Source organism: Hippichthys cyanospilos, chromosome 14, assembly GCF_059441005.1.
Source record: "Hippichthys cyanospilos isolate Australia breed blue-spotted pipefish chromosome 14, RoL_Hcya_1.0, whole genome shotgun sequence".
Taxonomy (NCBI): domain Eukaryota; kingdom Metazoa; phylum Chordata; class Actinopteri; order Syngnathiformes; family Syngnathidae; genus Hippichthys; species Hippichthys cyanospilos.
In genome coordinates, this window is record NC_142382.1 from 14,894,206 (window position 1) to 14,915,893 (window position 21,688).

At 40.4% G+C, this 21,688-nt stretch overlaps 1 protein-coding gene across 9 annotated transcripts in view; it reads left to right on the forward strand.

The window, feature by feature from the left end:
• Nucleotides 1-684: 684 nt before the first annotated feature.
• The window catches only part of myt1lb (myelin transcription factor 1-like, b), a 129,409-nt gene continuing 108,405 nt past the window's right edge, over nucleotides 685-21,688 (forward strand). For 8 of the 9 annotated variants that reach the window (XM_088432961.1, XM_088432965.1, XM_088432963.1 and 5 more), the window contains exon 1: nucleotides 1,188-1,530. The gene's annotated coding sequence lies outside the window, so the exon portion shown is untranslated. Of the gene's footprint in view, nucleotides 1,028-1,187; nucleotides 1,531-21,688 lie in introns of those variants that run through there. The other variant, XM_088432962.1, reaches the window with a different exon arrangement.

Consider the following 21,688-nt stretch of genomic DNA (forward strand, 5'->3'; position numbering starts at 1 on the left):
TTTAAGTGGGCTTTATAGATCGTCAAACGCTACTCGCCCTCAGTGGCTTTGAAATGGACTTAGCCACTGCAAAATCTATTTGGCGATGAAGTGGGGGCACTGCCCGACCATGATGTGTGACAATTTTGGCCTGGAATGTACCCGACCGTATGGGAGTTCTCTCGAAATCCCCATTGGCCACCACGCCCCTAAAATCTGAGCGTCGTTTGAAGTGTCATATCGTCTATAACTGCATTGATTTCTTATAGTATTTCACCTTGCGGTAGCCAGCTACAGTATTAGTGTGCATCTCTTCTTAAATGTAGTCATGCCAGACAAATAATAATAGTGGGTGAAAGCCCCTTAATGGACACACCAAAATGTGTTTGTGGATGAAATGCAGCGCACATATTCCCCCCCCATCATCTCTTGTCTGCCGCTGCTCGGCTCTCTCCTCACCCTCCCTCCTTCGTTTCCTGGGCCCGTGGGAAGAGCAGACTCTGGGAGCAGACAGTCTGCAGCCCTAAATATATGTATAAGAGGGAGAAGGGGAAGGGAGGGCACATTAGCAGGCAGAGGAGCAAGGGAGAGCGAAGGAAGGGATGGAAGGAAGGAAAGAGGGAGGGAGGGAGAACATACTGAGTGTTGGAGGACATACATTGCACATTGTACAGAGAGAGCCACATTCACAGAACAAGGAGGGAGAGGGAAGCAAACCAGAGAGGGAGCATTTGGGGTTTCAACTCACATCCCTCCTCCTCCTCCTCTGAGAAAACACATGCTCACACACACATCGACTCTCTGCCTCCCTGACACGCACGCATATGCATAGACACACACGCGCGCGCACGCACACACCGCCGCACGCATACAGAGCCAGAATTGCTTTAGGGTATACCAGTCGGCTTTGGCAATCCTTCCCTTTGTTGTTTCGGCTATTGGTTAGTCTCGGCAGCAGCGTGGCGTGTGCCTCTATCGTTTGGGAGGGGGTTTGTGTTTGTGGAGTCTACGAGGCAGTGTATGAAAGGATGCAGCTAGCAGGAGCCGGGTAAGTCCGTTCCTTCCTTCCTTTCCTGCCTTTCTTCGCGCTTGCTTCCCTCCTCCGCCCGCGCGTGCACATGGGCTACATGCAGCTCTCATCTCTCTCTTGCTCAGTCTGCTTGACACCGTCTCCTCCCAACTGTGCTCTCTCCATCCCTGCTTCCCTCTCCTCTCTCACTCTCTCGCTCTCGCTCGCCTCCTCTCTCCAGGCTGTGCCTCATTGGTGTGTCCTGATTCCCTTTTTCCATTAGGCTCCGGGCCCATTGGTCGCCCGCCTTCCCACCATTATCTCCACTCGTCCACCCCTTCTGTCATCCTGTCTCCCTACACTCTGCCTCCTCACATTCCCAGCCATCTCTCAAGTCGTAAAAAAAGGAGTTTGCATGCAATGCGGGAGCAGAAGTTTGCAGAGAGCACATTAAATGAATTGGGTGAGAAGTAAAGGGGAAGGCTGTCAGATAGAAGAGGAAGCACATTTTGGAGAAAAGTTTTAAGAGAAGACTGCGGCTGGTAGGTAACTTAATTCATGCTGTCTCCTCGTAAAGATTAGTTGCCTTGTGTCGCAAAGTGACATAGACGATCTTTACATTTTCGAGAAAAAAAAAAGTCCTGAGCTTAAGTTAGTTGTTGCAACTCTGGTGTTTGTTACTGCATAGTTCTCCTTATAAGTTTGTTTACTTACCATGCTGACTTGAAACTGATCCGAATCAGTAATGTGAATAAAGACACGTGAAGTTTGTTTTCATTTAGGTTTCCGTAGCGGATGACTCAATGACACCATGCGTGCACTGTTTGTTTTGGATGTTATTACATTGTGCAGAATTTGTGTTTTTTGTGAAATGATAAAATATATTAAATGAGATCTTTTGTTGATCTTTTGAGAAGAAACATTGTTTGACAGGCTGGACCAAACTCAAGACATAGGCACCCTCCATAAAAAGGGAAGAGCGCATACAAAGCTTTCCCCTGCAAAACAGTACACATTTGGTACTGTGGCGTGTTTGTGTCACATTCTGAGTAATGACAACACAAAGGCAAATGTGCTGCAACATGTTGTATTTTGCAAAGATAAACAAAGTGAGCTGTTTTTTTGTCTTCCTCGTCTGCAAATTGTTCCAATGTAGCATGCATTACTGTAATGAATGTCAGTCAAATAAAATTCAAATAATTGGGTATACAAACCTGTGAATATTACCACCGAATGAAATTTGAATTCATTCAAAAGTCAGCAATTTAACATAAAGAGCATGTGTTTTACAAAACATAAACAAACAATATTTGGTAATTCTCTCCAATTTTCCCTGCACTCTGCACAACCACCTTGTGCGGACAGCTGACTTGGCATTAAAGTGTGACCATGTTCTTTGGGGTCTTCCTCCGGTAATGTCTTGCTTGTTAAGAAGAGACTGGTGTTGTCGTGCTGAGAATGTGTGCTTGTGTAGCACCAGCACTGTGCCTGATGTGCTTTGCGGCGGACAGGAAGACAGGCCACTGTGATTAAATTAGAGAGGGAAATCACGCTACCCTGCTTGTACTGAGAGCAACATTACAGGGGGACCCCCAGCCTCCCACCGCCCCCAGCCTCTGTGTATGTGTGTGTCTCTCTGGAGCACCACTGGTCATAGCTGCAATATTTATCACTTTCCTTCTAGCTCCACTTTGGGCCATAATACTCAAATCTAGCTTTTGTTTCAAAATAAAGATGAATGATAAAGCAGACATAGTCGACAGACAATCAAGTTAAATGAGTGAGTTTTTACTCCAGTCTTGCGTGGTATAAAAAAAAAAATGAGAGCACACCCTTCTACTGCAGCCTAATGAATTTAAAAAAAAAAAGGCTATTGGGGATCCCCTGTACACAAACAGCAGTGGGTGGTCGTGGTTGGTGTAGGTGTCACATGCCTTCATTAGCCTCTGATGCGTGTCCACATTTATGCAATATTTGTACAGAGCAAAAAAGAAAAGAAGAAACAATCTATGTGTCCCAGTCTGTGGTTTAGCTTTTGTGTTTTGGCATGGAGATTGACCAGTTTGGCAATATCTCAGTGTTTCACTGAACATTTTGATTCTATTTTTATTTTATTTTTTGGCGGTTCTTAACAAGAGGCAGTCTCCAAAATGCAGTTCCATTTTGAGCTTTATTCATTTTATGTACTGTAGAATTCGACTGTGCTGCAAGCAATATATTGTACATTTAAATATGATCTTATTACTACTGAATGCCTTAAGTTTACAGTAATATAGATTACAACAAAACGTTTGTTTACTCACTGTTCACATGCACCTTTTTAAGTATAAATTTCTTACATGAATAATCTATGTCTGGCGAAAATAAAAATGTGTATTCTCATTTTCAATAGAGCTACAGTATATTATTCTTGTAATATATTATAGAACTGCCCTTAGGAAAAGGAACACAAAACAGTTAAATTACCCATGTTAGTGCAGCTCTAAAACGACAAGAACAATAACATTTTCTTATCTTACATCCAGTCAGTAAAATCTTGTGAAAGATTATTATTGACTAAAATTTCTATTTCTCAAACTTATTAATTTAACATTTTTGTCAGCAAATTCTCTCGCCATTTCTATGTTAATATTTTTTTCACTTTTGTCTTTGTGCATGTAAAGAATAGATAGTTGTATCTTTGCCCAGGCATTGTGCTTATTGGATATGACTTGAATGAATGAGCTGCTGTTTGTCAGGTAGTTTTCGCCAGATTTAATACGCAAAATTATGTCGGCCATTGCTGACAAATGATCATTATGATTGACTGTGAGCAAGCGAATCAGTGAACACAAGAAAAGTGACAGAAGTGAACAAAAATGCATCACAGAGTAAATCCAGCCTAGCTCAACATTGCTCTTTACTTAGATTTGGCCGTGCTTGTATTTTGAGTGTGTTGCGCAAGATTGGCATGACCTTTCAGTCATGTTCAGTGTGTGGCAAAGTTGACCTGGAGTTGTGAAAGGCGCAAGGTTGGTCAATAAACATGAAAATAACAGAATCATGGGTGATAATAGGAGTGACCCAATATTTGAGTCGAAATGGTGCCAACTCTCAATTCAACTTTTGACGTCATGTACAAAACAAATCATTTTTGGGGTTGTTTTATGCAAAATAATCCTGAAAGTTAGTACAATTTGCACAATACCCAAATATTGGGTCTCATTATTAACCATAATTTTGTTATTTTTAAGGGTGGTCAGATACGTGCTTAACCAGTAAATCCACTGGCACACAAAGTACAATATTTGATAACTGCATGCAAAATTCACAAATATAATTATTTGATTTGCAGTATGTTCTTGTGAAATCAGCAGAAAAGAATTGTTTAATTTACCACATAAAACTAGGGCTGGCCGATGAATCAAATTTATTCAATTCACGTGTCGTTTTAAAAATCAATCATTTGAAAATTAGATAAATTGTGTGATCGAACACTTAACTACGTAGTTGCGGCATTTAGGGAAGTATGAATAGCTATTTTATGCACAAGCTAATAATAAGTTTATGTTAAAAGTGATATTAAATCAGCATACATTATTGTTGTCTGAACATTTTGCACTCAATCTTAAAATTATATTTTTAATGAATCAAACGTTTAAATTCGATGTTTCATTAGTTTTATTACTTTGATCAAATGTTAATTTTCCAGACGCCCGAGATTGTTATTTTTGATAATAATAAACATTTTTATACTGTCAAGTATATAGTACATTCTACATGCAGATTTTTTTTTCATTGCAAAATTGACACCCACGGTCAAATTGGTGATACCATTAAGCATACGTATGCATGTGATTGCTACACATGAACATGAGTCTTTGCAAAACTTTGAGAAGATACCTGGGGAATCAACTCGCTCTTCCAGTCTTCTCAATGACGTGGTTAGGCAAGGGCAGAGCGGGGATTGATCCATCCGAGCAGACACAATGTCAATACTGATGTCTGCTCAGTGTGAGATGTGGCTGCTCTTGTGTCCTTCACTGAAATCTCCCTGCAACGTTTGATATATAGCAGCCATTAATTAAGCCACCTTCATCAGGGAATTCAGTTTACTCCTATGCTTCCTTGAAAAACATAAAATAATTAGCTTTAATCTTGCTTTATTTTATTATTATTATTTTTTAATCTCACATAGCTAAACATGTTCCTCTTTTAACTTTTGGGGAGGAAACCAAAGCTATTTATAGCTCTTACATGAGGTAGGACATTCATCTAAAATTAGGAAATTCAGAAACACTCTGCCACTGACAAATGGTATAGTTTGGTGCTTTTCCAAATAGCACTGCTTTTGATTTTTTTTTTTTCTTGAGATACAATGTTGAGCAGTTTTCGATCATAGCCATAACATTCTATCCAGTATAAGGCCAAAATAAGAACAATGGTTAAATCTGGGGATTCTTCTTGCGCCTGACAGTCCCTTGCATCTAACTTTGGCAGGCAGACTGGAATTCTGATGTGGGTCTTCCTCCTGAGATAGCATGGGAGTCCACCACCGTGCGCACACACCTCCGTGACTCTCCTCGGGGAAAACATGATCTATCTCCTGGCGGGCAGGCCAATTAAAAACCAATCAGGCTGCATGAAGTGCGCTGGTAATGGGAAAGCCACAGTGGTGGAAGTGGGGCTGATAAATGGACACTTTCACCTTGTGGCATAACAGCCTCCCACCAGCATCCATCACCCTCAGGGACAAGGCTCTCCTACACGCCACTCGCAGCCGCCCTGCAATATACTGTACACTCAGTGACCACAATGCCAGGGACAACTGCAGGATCTAATGCAAAAACTGCATTTACAAGGCAATAATCTTCAGTCTTTAATGGCATTGTCAAAGATCATTAATTTGACAATACGTATGTTCTCGTGCATTTAGAAATGCACTACATCATACCGATTTACTGACTGTACTATTCTGCAAATGACAGTTAAGGGCTATGGTTAAATGAATATTTCCTTTTTTATGAATTTTCCCAATATGAGATGGGGACAATATTTTACGCTAGATGTAAAGCAAACTGCCTGTTCTCCCTGTGCTCCCGTTTGTCTTCTCTGGGCACTCTGGTCTCCTCCCACATTCCAAAAGCATGTATGGTTGGTGTATTGGACACTCCAAATTGCCCTTGGGTGTGATCGTGAGTGTGGATGATAGTTCGTCTCTGTGTGCCTTGCGAATGGCTGGCAAGCAGTCCCGGATGCCCCGCCTACTCTCCGAAGATGGCTGGGATAGGCACCAGCTATCTAGTGACCCTAGTGAGGATAAGCAGATGATAGAAATAGACGGACTTAAACGTGTTTGGTTATATTATGTCGGGATTAGGTGTGTATGCTCATTAAACTGTTAGCTTGTCAATACAATACAAAAGTCCACATTTGAACACGTGCTTTTTTTTACCCTTTCACACTTTTTGAAACTGATGCAGAATTTTGTCAACTGGACTGTACCATTTGCATTTTAGGGTTGGGGAAAAAGTCCATTGTAACTGCAATAGCAAATAAACCAAATAAATCCTTTGAGATGCATTATAATTCAGTTGATTTGTCCCCAGTGGCAAAACACTGTGTCTGCCGCTGCTATTTACATGCTTTTGATGGATGTGTCGAGTTGTTTGGTGCAAACTTGACACGTGTACTATTTAAGGCGTCCTTGCTAAATACAAGTGGAAACACATTTTTCGTATCTTTGCCCCCGGTGCCAATGTAAGGCTGCTGAAAAGAAAACTATTAAAGAGTGTGTGAGAGGATTCATTCCATTTCAGAAGCTGCTGTGACCTACTTCACACAGCCAGGCAGCTGTAAATAAGGATTTTCATAACCTGGTTTAGCCTTTTCCCATCGGAAGCACAACAGTGTCTTGACGATTGTTGTAAAGATCACCGGAGTCGCTGTTTTGAGTGTTGCTATGATATCATCAAAGCGCTGACCTTGAGACTGCTTGAGTTGTTTTCAGGCCATTACATTTACTTTTTATTTTAGAATGAACAGGCGCTTGGTGTTTCGAGATGATAGAAAAGCAAGGTGCTCAGTCAGACAGTTCATTTCTTCCAGCTTGTTTACGTACTGTGTTCTGCTGTGCCCCTTTCAACTTACACAATCTAAGAGGGAAAAATGTGAGATATCCAGGCAAGCCCAGCCTCAAAGTAAAAAGAACACTTGACAAATAAAATATGAACGGCATCATAGTATTATCCAAAATTGTTCCTTGAGTCTCTCTGGACCTCAGCTCGGCCAATCAGGCAAAAGTGCTGTGATATTGGCAAATGATTACTAAACAGGCATCCATTATTCAACATGGCAATTGGAGAGGTCACAATCTCCTTATTTATGCTTGCTCCATAAATCTGATTTGTCACTTTTGATCGCGCTCTCCGTCATGTCGGCAATATTGGGTGAATATTACGATGTTTGATGGGTAATTGACTATGGCATGCAACAGCGGTCAAGATGAATGGACACCCTACGGGAGCAGTCGGGGGAAACGAGGGTTTATGCTGTAGGTGAGTCAGACGAGACAAAAGATAGGTTGTGATCAAGGCATGGTAAAGAGGGGAAAAATACTGACAATTGTAAATACCCTTGATGAGCAACAGCTTTGGTAAATAATATTTTTGATTTCTTGCAGTTAAGTGGTTGGGGCCCAAAGTTAGATATTTTTTCACAGACGAAAAACTCCCGAGCGGCAGGCACCCCATGTGTTCATTGAAACTGCTCTGCAAGGAGAAAGACATGTTACTTGTAGATACTGGTGTGCAGAAAATCTGTTCAAACTTTCGCTGATGCTATAAGCTTACCTTTCATTCACACACCATTACAAAATGTTGTGATTTCATTTCAGTCATTTAAGAGATTTAATACCTTTGTGAGAATCACCATAAATTTGGCTGGCAATCAGTTCAAGACTACTGGTATAGGCTTTGGCATGCCCACGACCCTCGTGAGGAAAAGAGATTATGATAGGGGATGGATGGATGGCTAATGACCATATTTATTTTATTCTAAGCTTCTTTAATTTGTTATAGTAAAATAAATACCAGTAGAACAAATGTAAGATGTGTTGTAATATGGGTAATGCTTGTTTATGCATTTTTATTTTAAATCACACATTTTGCCAATTTTGTTACAAGAATCTGTTATTTGCCTCTGTGAAGCAGAAGCACTTCTTAAACGTGATAATACAAAAATCTGCAATATTTAGTCTACTCTGTCACAATGACCATGTTTAAAGTGAGGATGGAGGCGTAACCATCACTCTTTCTGTATAGTGAGCATTTATTTCTGTGATAATTCAACACAATACCTCTAAAAAAACAAATGCAAGATTGATTGAACTTGCTCCTGAAATATAAATGGAATCGAACAAATCCAAAATAGACTTATTTTCCCACCTTTTCTATTATGCTTTTACTGTCAAAATTGTGTTTAGAAAAAAAACACACACACACACTTGAGCTCATGTTTGCATGTAAATTCGAGCCAAATCCTTTTGAAGTGGGGACAGCAAGTCATGAGAAAGAATAGGATCCAGAATATGTATTGAGTAAAGAGGACATTGAAGTGTGCCGTATTTGTTTCAGTCAGCACTCAGAGTGGTTATTGTTATAGACAATAGAATAAATGATTCCTATGATCACATTGTTATTGTCGCAGACAATGAAACAGACCATTTGGAATAACACATTATCCTCTCTGTCTCCTGCCTTGGCTGCTGTGACGGTTTCTGTACAAACATCAAACTTTTGAGGATAAATGAAAATTAGAATAACAGTGGGTGTAGGTGGTTCGGTCAAGCGCGAGCGTTTAAGAGTGTGTGTCTTATTCGACGCGAGTCTGTACGCGAGGCCTATATGACAGCACTGGGAGGAGGCAGCCAGGCAGACATGATGTGCTCTGAGCCGCAGCGTCTCTGTGAGGGTGGCCTGACCTCTGCCTTCAGCTCCGCTTCACAGGACAGCAGCAAATGAGAGGTGTCATTGCATGACAGCAGCACAGTCCCTCTTTAGGACTGACGGCTCCTGCAACACACACATGCGTGAGTATCGGATCCAATGTGCAAATGGGTCGGCACATATGTACGTAAGCATGTGAGTCGAGATGAACGCATGCCACAGTTGGCACCAAGTCGAGGATACAATAGATGCATAAATATTGACGGCTACTTTACATCTGTGTTTTGGCATGAATATGCAGCTACAGTGTAGCTCTGTTTGAGAAGCATTGATATGAATTGAGTTTTGACCGTTTTAGAGCTTAAGTCTTGCTTTGACAAGCTCCAGTCAGACACACATTGGATTGTGTTAGACAACAGTCTAAGCCTACTTTCTGTTTGATTTCAATGCTCCTTACTATCTTTTGAAATATGCTTTAGATACAGTAAAGTATTTCTATTGTGCGCAGCACTTTGGTACCTTCAGGGTATACTTGCACCTTGTTCTGATTCCAATTGCCATGCAGTTGTCACGGTAATGTGTTTGTCACCTTTGTTATTTTCACGTGTATTTACTTTTGTGACGGGTGGTGATTCTTTGTTCCTTGATGTATCAGTTACCATGCAGTTGCTATGGCGCATTAGTTTGTTTTATTTTGTCGTATGGGATTGATCATGTCTGACAGTCTTCATGCTAGATAGATTGTCTGAAACATGTCAGACCATTTTCACGGTCTCAAGTTTCCGAGTCCATTTTCCAATGCTTGGCAAGGTTATGTTGCATTTTTGTGTATAAAGACTTTCTAACTTTCTACTTTGGTGTCTCTGTTGCAGTTAGGTTCGATTTTTGCTCCTCGTGTGACACATATTGCAGATAGAAGTAAAATTTCATGTATCCATCTAGCCATGTTTTTCCGTAAATCTTGGGCTCAGGTCGCAGAGGCAAAAGTTGAAGCAGAGAGGCCCAAACTCCCCCTTTCCCGAACTAATTGCTTGGAATAGTTCCGCTGGGAGGATTCCGAGGTCTTTTCTCACCCTATCTCTAAGGGAGAGCCCAAACACCCTGCTGGAGTCACCCATTTGGCGACTTGTGTCCGTGATTGTGTTCTTTTTGTCATGACCCACAATAAGTGATCATAGGTGAGAGTAAGTAGAGAGACCTTCACATATAGGCTTAACTCCTTTACTACAAATGACAGATACAGAGTCCACATCACTGAATGTGCCATTCTATTTTACTCATCGAGCCACCCCTTCCATGAGACCTGAAGAAACTTAAACTCCTCCTACACTCTCCTCCCACACTTAGAACATGTTCTCAATCCATAAATTGATTGGCCACTTCACCCTTTTCTGACGATAGGTCCTAGTCTCAGTTTGCAGGTGCTGGTTGTTATTCCAAGCGTTCCGTACTTGGCAGGGATCGCCTCCTCCCCATCCAATGGTGAAGATCATAACTGGATGAAGTCAACAGAATCACATCGCCTGCAAATAGCAGAGATGTGATAGCTAACCAAACCCAATCAGAGCCATCTGAGTTGCTGCTCGAAATCCCTGAATGTCCCTGAAGCTTATGAAAAGAATTAGTGACAGAGAGCAGCCTCGGTGAAGTCCAAGGGTTTATTGGAAATGAAGCTGACTCACTGCCGGTAACTCCAAACAACCTCTGACATCGGTTTTACTGGGTTGGAGCAGCCCAGTCTAAGGGGTCTATAACCCCCGACAAAACTCCAGAAGAACACTGTCGAATATCTTCTCTTAGTCCACAAAGCACATGGTTAGTGGGGCTCCCCTGCACCTTAATGAGGGTCTAGGTCTGCTCCACTGCATAGTTGCTGGGCATCTGAGATTTCACCGGTAGTTTAAATTGTCTTACATTGCATGTGTACTTTTTGATCTCATTAGATTGTTCAACTGCATGTAATGTTGTGTTCTGTGTAAAAGGCACATATCATGTTGTGTGACTAAAACTAGGGTGAAAAATTCAACTCAAACTAGAACACGGCCGCTTGCCACCTGGAGACCTTCTCAGACAAAACCACTGACAAGGCAACTTTTAGCCTTCATGCTAAGTCCCTCCAAGACACAAACACTTGCACTCAAGCACACACACGATTATCCTCATGTACCCTCTCCCTACTTGTCCTCCCTTTGCTCCCTCTGTCAAGCTCCTTTATCTCAGCCTGACTGTATCCCAGAATCCCGTGCATCTCTCGTTTTCTCTCCAACAACCTTCCCCCTGAGCTGTTTTCCTCTGCTGCTGCCATGCATCTTGATTGTTATACTGTTTTCCGTAGCAGGATTTCCCTTGTCCTGTTGGATGATTAGTTCAAATGACTGCTAGTAGTGGGTGGTGGTGCAAGTTTTCCCTCCGCTTCTCATCTGAGTTCAGCAGTTAACGAGGGGGCTGGATCACGTATTTACTGATAACAAGACGGGTACTATGGCTTCTTATATCCTCCCCAATCCTCATCAATTACACCCTGCTTTCCCATGCATAATAAATCAGACCCACAGACAAGAAAGTCATAAGTGTGTGGTGTGATCTGCTGCAAAACACAGAAGGAATTGAAGCAGTGCACTCAAAAGAGGATTCTCGCCCACTTTTCATTGCTGCAATGTATTCAGGTCATTGCCAGGGTCTCTTTTAGCGCACCTCTTTGCTTTTTTTTTGTGCTGTGCTCCTATGTTGTGTTCATACTGTTAGAATCTGTGTACCCCAGACCTGAATTAAAAGCTCTACACGTTTTAGCTCTTTAGCCCTTGCTTCCCTCGATTCCAGGACCAAGGTACTGCCCTGCTCATGTAAGTGACCTAATTTTCCTGCTCGTCCCAGCATTTTCTGATATGAGCTGTTCCAAAATAGAACGGCTAAGGCAAAGCGTGGCTTTGCTCATTTCCATCTTGCATAACAGAAACCAAACACTCTCCCCCTCCCCTGTGTCACCTCCACACATACCCCAACCTCTTCCTTAGTTCGTGGCAAGATGGCACATCCTCTTACAGGCTTGACCCCCCCCCCCCCCCCCACACACACACACACACACACACACACACACGCACACACGCACACACGCACACAGTGAGAGGACGTTGATGATACTATTTTATGAATTTAATTAATTCATTTTCTCTCCACCTTGCATATCATCTCAATATTATGTCTCTTACAATGTGTGCACTGCTAGTGGTATATATACAGTAATAGCACATTTTCGACCAAACACTATTTTTTACTTTAGTTCGGTAAAATGTTCGATTATTGTTCACGTTTTCAAAGCGCATCAAAAGAAATGATCAAGCTGTTCTACTTTTGGAGTCATCCACTTTGAGTGGCAATAACTTTGTCCTAATTTAGGGGTTGCACCCATATATTTCAAGGCCACTGGTGTTATAACGCCACATAAGGCTGTCCTAATTCAAGGCTCCTTCAAAATGCACCCTTCTTTTTCTGTTTAGATGCATTTCTGCTAATCCTTTGTGGCCTCCAACATCCCCCAAGCGCTCCCAATATTATTTGTACGCCTATTGTTTCAAGAATAAATAGGGTTGTCATGACTTGAAACTTAAAAAAAAAAAAAAACTTTCAAAAAAGTACATTTACATATGATTTTGTTTATTCTCCAATAAAGGGCATTTCAATTTCAAAATGTTTTGATGTACTTGTGTGATTAGTGATGCAAATATTTTTTTCCACCTACCATTGCTGAGACAAGTAAAGCCTGGTACACATAAGAATGATGATGACCACACACATGCTTGGAAAAAAAAAGCATGTGTGTTCTTACTGCTTATGTAGCGTATGGTACACAGGTGGTGATCAGCACATCACCACACACACTCTGTTTCACATGTATTTATACACGGTTCCAGTGCAGGAATGAACAATTTAAAGGAGGGGGCCACAAATTTTCATCACAGGGCCATCTCACTTTCTGACTGACTACCATTCTAGGACAAAGGACAGCCAAGGAGTCTGTGGCTTGGTCAACCATTGTGTTGACCATCCAGAATTTGCAATTGTAAATTTTGAATGGGATTAACATTCACAATAGTTGAGTCCAATCCTCATTATTTATTTATTTATGTATTTATTTATGTATGTATTTAATCACTTATTTTAAGTGTACTACTCAACTGTCAACAAACCCTAGCCACGGGATAATCTTCAAAGAAATTTGATATCTGCTCTTCAAGCCTTTGCTGACTTGTATTGGAAGGGATGGATTCAACACAGATTTTAGCATGTGCGTATCTGGTGAACTAAACCTGGGCAAAATCGAATTTTTTTCCAATGAATCCCAGTATTTTGTTACACATGATTTTGTAAATGATAAAAAATATATTTTCCTCCAATTTGATGCTGCGCGTTTCGCCCTCATGAGCTCATGTAGATTCCGCATACCTCTTGTTTCCTTCACACTCACACCAAACAAAATGTTAGCGCAACATGGTTAGAGCTAAAGAAAATAAACCGTTTTCAAAAGACAGGATTTGTATTATCAGAGGTTTAGAAGTAAATTGGTTTTGTGGTGACAGATATGGAGCTAATATAATTTGTTGCAAGTCCGTTGCAACAAAAGGCAGAAGCACAACATACTGTATAATGTATTTGATCAATTAAAAGAGAGGCATTTCCCCAAGTATGTAAAATTTTAAGCCTTACGAGGGAACAAGACCGTGTCAACCAAAAAACAAACAGCTAAAAAGCAGCTTACTTTGTAGGAGTCATTTACACTAATAAGAATATGGGGGCACGATGGAAACCCATCAGTGAAGCGGCTGTGTTGCAAATTGCTAAAGACCAAGAACCCATACGTATACACAGGCGTCACGTTAGAGGTAGGCTGCTCTTCCTTGCCCAAAATATATTGGAAAAAACCAAGGGGAGGGAAACAAGAACGTGCCTCAGGACTTGTATAGAATAGGAAGTCTTTATTATCATTGTATAGCCACTACGCAACAAAATCAGCAGCACTTTAACCAAATAGTGTTGTTTGTACCCTAAGCGATACAAGTTGCAAAGTTTATCTTTAACAAAGTTTACAAAAGGTTTAAATTTGCACTTTATTGATCTCAATCTCAATACGATATTATATGATCCTACATTTGTTTACAGAAGTATTTCATGTGGAGCAGATGTTTTGTACTTAATTCCAAGGGGGAGTTATGTATGCTAAATACAAGCTAAATCAAAAGAAAGACTTGGTATCAATATTCTTTGTCACTTTTGCTTATTTTCCTTAAAAATTAGATGGGAGAAATATTGGAAATTGATATTTTTATTTTTTTATTTTTTGAGAAATATCCATTATTTTAGGCAAAATCGCCCAATCCTAACAGCAAAAACTGGCTCAAACACGCTATCTTCCAAAGGCAGGACCATTCAGGCAGTGACTAGTCTTTCTATAAGCTTTCTGGCATTGATACACAGCTTTTCGTTTGTGGAGTGACATGGACACAACAAAGGTAAGTCATTCTCAGTAAAAGCTTGTAAAGCCATACCACAAAAAGGACTAAAGTCTACATTTACACTGTATTGCATTCCAAATATTTTACACAGTACTTGATAGCATTCCATTGTTTACTAACAATGGGATACCAAGTCTCAATGTTTCCCAGAGGTGGGCAAATTACATGTTTTTGCTGGTCCGACATTCGTCAGAGACCTGTCCTCTTTCCATCATCATCGGTCCATCATTTTTTCAAGTCATATGAAAATGTAATCGTTGGTTCGTCAGTTTATTGACATTTTTTTACCCAAATTTACGCCACCACTAGTGGGCAACATTTAAAATTTTGATTTTATTTTTTCTTTCTTTTCCATCATTCTTCAGGTGCTGGTCTACTTCTGTCTGCACTCATTCTTATTGTTTATTATGTTTTAGTACTTAAGTTAACACCAAGTCTGTGGTTGAACCGTTACACTGCAATTGAAACATTACACAGTAATATAGGTGTAACAAAAAAGCAAAGCCAGCTAAGGAGCTTAACCCTAGGCTATAATACACTATCATAAGTGATACAGGGGATGATAGAACAATTAGCAATCATGTCCTCTAGATGGCATTGTCATGCTTTACGTCACTCTCAAATGAGTATGTCGGTTCTCATTTATAACTGCCTGCCCTATAACTATACGTGGATGACGGTTTCATTAACATTTGTCTAAATTTCTTCAGTCACATACACTACAAGGAAACAGAGTATTGCTGAGGCTGATTTTACAAATAAATAAATAAATAACATCTTTCAAGGGACAGTGTGTAAGATTTGGACCATTTTTCATTAAAAAAATAATAAATTAAATGATTGTACATTTAAAAAACTTGAAAATGAATGTGTATATCATGACCAACAGTATGTTTTAAATATAATTATAGGCGTCGTTATCATTCAATTATATTACATGAGGGGTGGCACTTCTCCGGAGGCAGCCATGTTTGTCATGGCTACGGACCTCCTGATGTCTGTAATGAAAAACGTTCTAAATCGAACACTATTCCTTTAATTTGGGAATTAAAAAACTTCTATCTTGCGTTTCCCGGTCAAGAGCCAATCAGAGAAAATGCAAATTTGATCTGCATTCATTAGTTACTTGAAACACATCCCAGACTGCTCTTATCAGCAAGAAACCTGAAACCAGGGTTAAGACAGGGAGCAACTACAAATAAATCCCTGGTAAAGTCAGCTGTATTATAGCAGTGAATTACAAGTAGTCAATTGAACCAACCCAGGTCATTCACTCAACTAAACATATGTGTCCACTGTTTGGTTGTACTGTAAAGTGACTATTGTCACATTGACTGCAGACTGATTGCAGTTTGCACTATAAAGATGCAGGAATATGGCAGATAAGCATCCACGTCCTTTTAATTGTATTTCATTAAGCAAAAAGGGGCGTGGCAGACTGATTGTCAAATGATGTTACAATGATGATGAAAATTATCATTCCGACATTTATTTGCCATTTTTTTAAGCATTCCTGTCGTTCGTTGGTCCGTCGGCAAAACGGGTGTGAGTCGGTGACGGACTGATGTGTCAGTCCTGACAAAGTGCCCACCTCTGATGTTTCCATAAGTGAAATAGCAATTGTGATTCTTAACACAAAGTCCACAACGGATATCCACATCAAGTTTGTGATCTCAGATCATACAGTGGTCAACAGAACCTGTGTTTGCTCAGAAATTGCGTCACGAGATCAAGCCCTGATACACTTATAGCAAGGACAGAAGCACTGGATTTAGACACATTTTTTTTTATGCAAGCTAAGATATTGCATAGGCGTAGTTCATAGATGTACATCGTAACCCCTGTCTAAAATCTCAATTAAGATGCTGTGATGGGAAAAGCACCATAAGAGCAATGGTGCCGTTGCTACTCCTTGTTGTTGCGTTGGCTGTAGATGGAGATAATGAGAAGTAGGGGGCTGAGAGCGCAATCATTATTTTATCCATGGCTGCAGTGCTTCTTAACGTGGTCTGTAGGGCACCTCAACAAAGCTAATGTAGAGAAATGGAAACAGATGGAAGGTACAATTATTTGATCTGCAAAGACCTCTTGGTGGGCTTTGTAGTAGCTGGACTAGACTGCTTAGAGGCAAGAGAGTGGGATGTGTGCGTGTGTTTGTGTGTGTGCGTTCATTTGCAAGGGTGTGGGTGGACGCCTGCATGCATGCGAGTTCTTGCTGCCCATCTGTTCGCGTGTTTGAATGCGTCGCACGTGCCCGCATGCTCATCTAATAACAATAAAATGATTTGTCACACACTTTCAGCATATGCCATTCTAATTACGATTGAACGGTGACAGTTTTGCAGGTAGAAAGTGGGAAGGAAGCCCACTCAGACTTTTTTTGCAACATGCATAGCATAGGGAGTTCTTTTATTTCTTGCAGTGCCCATACTGTGTTGTCCAGTAAATTGGATGACTAAAGCTTTGTACCTGTGAGACCAGTTTGACATTCGACTCTAATGTGTCACTCCTACACAGACTTCTGTACTGGCATTGTTTTCATGCATTCATGTGAGTTTTATTGCTTATGCGCTAGACACTAATGGAACAGAACTGTTTTAAGCCTTTTTTTCACCCAAAAATGCTTTGCACTGGTTAAAGGGTACTTGGCCAAAAAAAAATAAAAAATCACAAGGCAAACATCATTGCAAAGGGCTGAGTACCACTGCTGTATAGTGCAGTGTACATCCCACATTTGTTTGTGTAACTGCTGTTATATACCAGCACTGTTTGCCGGTCTGCTGTATGCAAGACCCAACAACAGACACGCAGCTAAAATAGGGACGCACAAGTGCACTTTGACCAACATGCAGCCTCTCTTATAATCCCTGTTTGACAAACACAAACATACACAGACATCCAATGGGGTACATTATCACATATGATCCCCCTGTCATGTGTTGGGTTAGAGGACATGGCCGGCTGGTGTGTGCGTGACTGGCGGCCCACACCTGTCAACAGTACTCCATGGGCTGGGTTCTGATTCTATCTGACAGCCTGGCTGCTATGGAAGAATGCGTGTGTTTGCGTGTGTGTGCGTGCTCCGTGACCATTTGAATGAGTCACTGTTATGCCTCCACTGTTATGTTCCCCAGAGGACCCTGTCTGACTGGTAGTTTTAGATTGTGCGCGTTTGTCGACGCGTCTTTGTGGATGCGTGTTCGGCCTCCGTTAACAGCTGGCCTCGTACTCAAACGATAAAAGAAACGTGCCCGACCATCCAATTTTTAGCGATCTGGTCTCCAGAAGTGTTTGTACCATGGCGCTACAACACAACCGAATCATGATGCCCTCAAAAGCTCACACACTCTTTTTGTATTGTGCACTTTTTCTTTTTTTCTTTTTTACACAGCAACCTTCAGAGAAATGCCTGAGCCAAAATGATTCATTGTACTGTTGAATTTTATGCTTTAACCTCTTTCACATCACATAGCCAATAGATCTAGCTCCCTGGTTGCTCTCAGACGTCATTCTTCAATTATGGCTGCCACCGTCCAAGTATTGTGGAGCAGTTGTTCCCTCCAGTGATTTTCAGCAGCACATGCACTTGGCTGAAATATTCAGCCGGGCTCCCTACATTACCTTGCATGTATAATTACCGGATATGCTGCCTGCTGCTGATAACTCTCCCAAACAATGTTTGAAGGGAGGAGGGGGCGATGAATCCCCAATGAAGTGTGAAAAAGACTGATTAAAATTGCCATGGTCAAAAGCCAGCACACCAATGTGTTCTGCTCTTGTGGGCCAGGGAAGATGTGGAGACAGGCTCTGCTGGGCTCTCCATGCTTTAGATTTTAATTTTTTTAGATTTTTTTTTCTGTATTATTATTTTACAACATTATTTTATTCTTATATACTCTATCCAGAGTCAATTATTCATACTGTACATCCTCTAGGAAATTAACAATCAAGAAATTAGTTTCCAACATTTGGTTTTGCAACGTACAGCATACAAGTAGTAGGTATGTTAAGAGCCTACATAAGATTGTGTACTTTGAGCGCTTTTGGGACCTAAATCTGATTGTTCTAATGGGATGTCTGGTCGCATCAAGTGGGAAAGCAAAATCCATCACAAAATGTCTATTCGCTTGGCTCGCAAAACTATGAAACCACTTTCTCATGCTCAGTCTTGTCTAATTTAGCACAGTGCACGTCGATTGAACTTTCGCACTCTTGGTTTTTTAATCAGTGTCAGTCACTGGCCATCAGTTCAGGACATACACCACCTACTGCCCTAAGACAGCTGGGATAGTCCTTGGGATCCTTGTGAGAATAAGTGGTTAGGATAACAGATTGGTGCTATTAAAGATCATTTGACAGCATTTAACAACAATACAACAAAACACATAACATAAAACTGTGATATTCAGTAATCTTGCATCGCACACATATATACAGTAGATGTCAAGGATTTTCCTCCAAGCACATATACACCTGTCCACCAAAATAGGTTCTGTTCACAAGCAATGGAATTGGAAATCCAGACGAATCCATTCCAGGGTCTAAATGATTGTGTCTTGACAGCTCTGATTATTTAATAGTAATAGGAAGATAAGTACTGTAAATCCCCAAATATAAGACACACCTCTGTATAGGACGCACCCTTAATTTTGGGGTAAAATTCTGGTACTTTCTGTTACTGTGTATAAGACGCACCAACACTCCTGCAAGACGTAAAAATTATAGCTAATCATCTTCCTGAATCGTATTTTTTGCATTCATATCCTTAAATTATATACTTGGTGTTTGTTGACTTGTGTGTGTTTCATATTTCCCACATTGTGAGTGGTCAGTGACTGCCTCACAAGTGTTATGTTGAATGTGCTCAAAAATACCCAAAGTTGCGCAGCATTCACATTTCACCAAATGTACACTTGTGTGTATCTCCCAAAACAATGCAATTAATAAACGAGTCAAACTGCATATCTTTCCATGTACTCTTACCAGTGCACACGGCTCTATACCTTGCCACTCTTAATTCAATTAGCTGGATACATTCTAACTTTTAAATTATCATCTCAGTTTTAGTAATTTAGTAGTTTTCTGCATCTGAACTCAGACGGTGGTTCAGTCTGCTTGCTTCTTTTATTGAAAATAATGGCTGAAAAACCTCTGCTAACATGAGGCGTTGTTAGCTGCAAGAGGCACTAGCTGCGAACAGCCAAATGAATTGTGCCCCTTATGGTAGTTATTGTAAAAAAGAGTACAGCCAATATAAAAATGCAAATCTGTGTGTCAAAACTCGCTTTATGTGGCTGACAGCGCAATTTTCTTAGAATGGTGTTGAATAGAATATAATTCAGATACTTAAGTTACCGTTTATAGGATGCACACATACTGTTGGCCTTCATTTTGGGGAAATGGTATCTTATATTTGGGAAATTATGGTAGCTATCATAAAAGCAATGTTTCCTCTCCTTTTTGAATGCAGCTGAGCATTCACACAAACTCCCTGAACAACCTTAGTCCATGGTGAGAAGCATCAAATATGCACCTGTTAATCAAACCAGCACCACACCTGTCCAAAACCTGAGATCATAAGATACATAATGTAAGTATGCTCCAAAAACCATTTCAAACTTACTTACTACTGCATATTAAAACAAATTAGGTAAATTGGTTCCACAAATAAAATGAGCCAGAGTTTGGAACAGACAGCTATGGAGTATGGATTTTGTAACATTTTATTTTGTGAATTCACCCAAATTGACTTGAATCACCCAAAAGTCAATATATATAAGTGACAATTTTGTAATTGTAGTAATCTTAATGATATTAGTAATGTTTGAATAACTAATGCCTTTAATATTTGCTATTTCATAATACAAAGTAGGACTACATGAAAAGACATGAGTCATGCTTTTCGTCAGCAACACGACTGTAAAAGTGTTGCGATGCTTCACTTGTCAAATAATAATCCCTAAGAAATGTTTTAGAGGTTTTACCTAACGCAGTGAAAGTGGCAATTTTCTTTAATTCACTCTTTAGATTCATATTCCCAAGTCATTAGTGATAGACACATTTAAACAGTCAGACAACTGGAAAATATTTGTTACATTTGTCATAAATGGTATGCAGTTGGGGGCATCCAAATGACTGGACATGCAAATTGCATGATATTTTTGTCAACATTTAAGACGTATGCTGCAGTAATATCCTTTAACTTATCATGGAATTTCTTGTATGTAGTTTATGAGAAGATTGGTGAAGTGACGAGCGGCCACACCGCGAATGCTGGACAGCTATGGAGCACGATCATTGTGAAAAAGACATAATTATGCGGGATTAACCATTCGTATGTTTAATAATTATATCTTGTGTTACAAGTCAAAATTGTGTAAGTGTGTAAATTATTCTAGTGAGTATGAATCTAAATGGTCTGGTTATGAAAAATGTTCTTGTGACTGTGATTAAAAAATGGGTTTGAATATTTTCCTTGTGACTACGAATCTAAACAAACCCTCTGAGTGCAAAGTCTTCACAACAACTCTCACTTCTACGACTACGAAGCTTCACAACAAACAACTTCCTATGTGTGCACAGACCTCTTGTGTGGATTGCCGCCTGTGAGTGCGAAGCCCAAATTTCAAATTGGGACGACATCACCAGCAGTTCATAGGGAGAGTAAACATAATGCGATTCCTCCACATGCACAAGAAGATGGCGGATGCTAATGGCAAGGAATACGGAGTTTTCAATAGCTTATCAGGCTTTAATGTTATGAATAACATATGGTCATTTTTAGTGATGGTCAAATGAAGCTTTTATAGGCCATTTGGGCCAATTGTGTCGAAAATGGCTTCATTTCTAAAGCTTCAGTAATGGCCAGGGACCTCTCTTGGCAGAAACAAACACTGCAGTTGATTTTTAAGTATCGTTCGCTTGAACAACATTTAATGCACACACCAAAGCTGAATTTGAATCCTATTAACAAATAAGGATGAATAAATCTTTATCATTTTTTTACATGATCATTTTATTTTTTATTGTGGTTATAAAGCATTTGCTCTCTTGTTGAAAATATGAATGTCTATTTAGAATTTAGACGGCTTGGTGGCGCAGTGAATAGCACATCCGCCTCACGGTTCAGGGACCTGAGTTTAACTCGACCTCACTCCGGCCTTCCTGTGTGGAATTTGCATGTTTTTCCTGAGCCTGCGTTGGTTCTCTCCGGTCACTCTGGCTTCCTCCTACACTTCATAAATATGCATGGCAGGTGTATTGGA